Source organism: Colobus angolensis, unplaced genomic scaffold (assembly GCF_000951035.1).
Source record: "Colobus angolensis palliatus isolate OR3802 unplaced genomic scaffold, Cang.pa_1.0 Scaffold193, whole genome shotgun sequence".
Taxonomy (NCBI): Eukaryota; Metazoa; Chordata; class Mammalia; order Primates; family Cercopithecidae; genus Colobus; species Colobus angolensis.
Window position 1 is genome coordinate 1625337 of NW_012115077.1, and position 3939 is coordinate 1629275.

Consider the following 3939-nt stretch of genomic DNA (forward strand, 5'->3'; position numbering starts at 1 on the left):
TTAAGAGGCTGAGGTAGGAGGATCACTTGAGCCCATGAGATGGAGGCTGCAGTGACCCATGATCACACCACTGTACTCTAGCCTGGGTGACAGAATGAGACCATGTCTCAAAAAAAAAACAAAAAACAAAAAAAAACCAAACCCACAAAACTACAGCCTATTGATTTTATTTCCTTCCTCTATTCTATTTTAATGCTTCAAATTAGTATTTCACATCGTATGATTGGTATTGTTAGTTATTGCTACTAACAATTTACCCCAAAACTTAGTGCCTTAAAACAACACTGATTGTCTCACAGTTTCTGTGAGTCAGGAATCCGGGTGCTGATTAGCTGGGTGCCTCTAGCTCAGGGTCACTCATGAAATCAGTGGGAAGATCTACTTCCAAGCTCACCCATTGTTGTTGGAAGGACTTAGTTGAGGTGCCGGACTGAATAACTCAGTTCCTCACGACTTTTCACTGAAAGTTTCTCCATAGGGCAGCTCACAACATACCAATTGTCTTTCCTCAGAGCAAAGAACAAGAGTAGAAGCTACTGTCTTTTTGTAACCTAATCTCTGAAGTGACATAGTGTTATTAATACTTCTACATCCATTTGGTAGAAGTGAGTTATTTAGGCTGGGCACGGTGGCTCATGCCTGTAATCCCAGCACTTTGGGAGGCCAAGGCAGGTGGATTGCTTGAGGCCAGGAGTTCGACACCAGCCTGGCCAACATGGTGAAACCCTGTCTCTACCAAAATACAAAAATCAGCTGGGCGTGGTGGCACATGGCTGTAATCTCAGCTACTTGGGAGGCTGAGGCTGGGGAATCACTGGAACCTGGGAGGCAGAGGTTTCAGTGAGCTGAGATCTCACCACTGTACTCCAACCTGGGCGACAGAGCGAGACTCCCTCTGGGGGGGGAAAAAAAAGTGAGTTAGTCAGTCCAACCTATATACAAGGGGAAGGGATCACACAAGCTGTAAATAGTAGAAGGCAGGGATCATTGGGGGTCATCTCACAGGGGTCATACCCTACTACAGGTATAAAAACATTCATCAAACTTACTCTGCTTGCTCTGATGTCATCACTATATTCTGAATGTAATTTTATTTCATATATGAGTTTTGTTTTTTTTTTTTTTTTTTGAGACGGAGTCTGGCTCTGTCGCCCGGGCTGGAGTGCAGTGGCCGGATCTCAGCTCACTGCAAGCTCCGCCTCCCCGGTTTACGCCATTCTCCTGCCTCAGCCTCCCGAGTAGCTGGGACTACAGGCGCCTGCCACCGCGCCCGGCTAATTTTTTGTATTTTTTAGTAGAGACGGGGTTTCACCGGGTTAGCCAGGATGGTCTCGATCTCCTGACCTCGTGATCCGCCCGTCTCGGCCTCCCAAAGTGCTGGGATTACAGGCTTGAGCCACCACGCCCGGCTCATATATGAGTTATCTACAAGGAGAGAAAGTATACTAACCAGCACACAGGTATTCCTCATCATTTATTACATTAATAAATATTTTTATATGCTTGAATTTTGTCATTTGCTAGCCTTATGATTTGGGTTACTGTGATTCCATGTCCCTAATGCTAGTCAGTATCTGAACCTGAACTTATGACCAGACCCAGGACTATAGTTTTGCCTTGAAATGGCCTACCTGAGCAGTTAGGAGGCTGCTCTGGGCAGCAGAAGTGACAATATAGAATGCATACTTGAAAAAAAATGCATACATGGGCCAGGCAGATAACTTGGGCTACGTTACTTGTGTATAAGCAAATTTTGGTGTAAGAAACATTTCTCCCAAGACAGCATCAAATGCTATAGTTCTATTAAAATACATACCTGTGTACCTTAAGAACTAGATGACTTAATTTCTCAGTGCAGTATCTGCAAAACGATAATGCACACACAGACACAGACACACACAAATAAGTGCATGTGTAACAGGTAAAATCTGAATAAGCTCTATGGATTATACCAGTCTCAACTGCCTGATTTTAATATTGTGTTATAGCTGTGTAAAATGTCAACATTTGGCTGGGCACGGTGGCTCACGCCTGTAATCCCATGACTTTGGGTGGCCATGGTGGGCCGATCACTTGAGGTCAGGAGTTCGAGACCAGCCTGGCCAACATGATGAGACCCCTCGTCTCTATTAAAAATAAAATAAAATAAAATAATAAAAAAAAGCCGGGCATGGTGGCATACACCTGTAAACCCAGTTACTCAGGAGGCGGAGGTAGGAGAATTGCTTGAACCCGGGAGACAGAGGTTGCAGTGAGCCAAGGTAGTGCCACTGCACTCCAGCCTGGGCGACAGAGGGAGACCACGTCTCAAAAAAAAAAAAAAAAAAAAAAAGTCAACATTTGCAGAGGCTGGAGGAAGGGTACGTAGGAATTCCCTATATGTTTCTTTGCTACCTCCTGTGAACATGTAACTTTTTTTTTTTCCCAAGATATACTCTCGTTCTGTCACCCAGGCTGGAGTGCAGTGGCTGGATCTCGGCTCTCTGTAACCTCTGTCTCCCAGGTTCAAGCAATTCTGCTTCAGCCTCCTGAGTAGCTGGCATTACAGGCACAAGCCACCACGCCTGGCTATTTTTTGTATTTTTAGTACAGACACGGCTTCACCATGTTGGCCAGCCTGGTCTTGATCTCCTGACCTCGTGATCCAATTGCCTCAGCCTCCCAAAATGAAAAAATTTTTTTTTGACAGATAATCTGTTCCCAAAGTAAATTTAGCCCTCAGCCTTTTCTTGTAATTTATTTATTTATCTTTCAGTGTAATTATATTGTAAAGCCTTACTTGCTGCCGGACGCAGTGGCTCACGCCTGTAATCCCAGCATTTTGGGAGGCCAAGGCAGGTGGACCATGAGGTCAGGAGTTCAAGACCAACCTGGCCAACATGGTGAAACCCCGTCTCTACTAAAAATACAAAAGTTACCCTGGCGTGGTGACGGGCGCCTGTAATCCCATCTACTTGGGAGGCTGAGGCAGAGAATTGCTTGAACCTGGGAGGTGGAGTTTGCAGTGAGCCAAGATCGCTCCAGTGCACTCCAGCCTGGGTGACAGAGCAAGACTCCATCTCAAAAAAAAAAAAAAAAATTCTTACTTGCATAATATTGACTTAAAACTAAAAAGTATTAATAAGAAAAGAGGCCAGGCACAGTGGCTCATGCCAGAAATCTCAACACTTTGGGAGGCTGAGGTGGGCAGATCACAAGGTCAGGAGAGTGAGACCATCCTGGCCAACATGGTGAAACCCCGTCTCCACTAAAAATACAAAAATTAACTGGGCATGGTGGCATGCACTTGTAGTCCCAGCTACTCAGGAGGTTGAGGCAGGAGAATCGCTTGAACCAGGGAGGCAGAGGTCGCAGTGAGCCGAGATCATGCCACTGCACTCCAGCCTGGCAACAGAGGGAGACTCTGTCTCAATAAATAAATAAGAGGCCAGACACAGTGGCACATGCCTGTAATCACAACTCTTTTGGAGGCTGAGGCAGGAGGACCGCTTAAGCTCAGAAGTTCGAGACCCAGCCTGAATAACATAGTGAGACCCTGTCTCTGCAAAGAAAAATCTTTTTTAATTAGCCAGGCATGGTGTTGCATGCCTGTGGTCCCAACTACTCAGGAGGTTGAGGTGGGAGGATTGCTTGAGTCCAGGGATCACTTGTGCCTGGGAGATCAAGGCTGCAGTGAGCTATGATCGCACCACGGCACTCCAGCCTGGGCAACAGAGCAAGACCCTGTCTCAAAAATTAATTAATTAATATTTAAAAAATAAAATATCCAGCCGAGCGCAGTGGCTCACCCCTGTAATCCCAGCACTTCAGGAGGCCGAGGCGGGTAGATCACGAGGTCAAGAGATCCAGGCCGGGTGCGGTGGCTCATGCCTGTAATCCCAGCACTTTGGGAGGCTGAGGTGGACAGATCATGAGGTCAGGAGATCGAGACCATCCTGG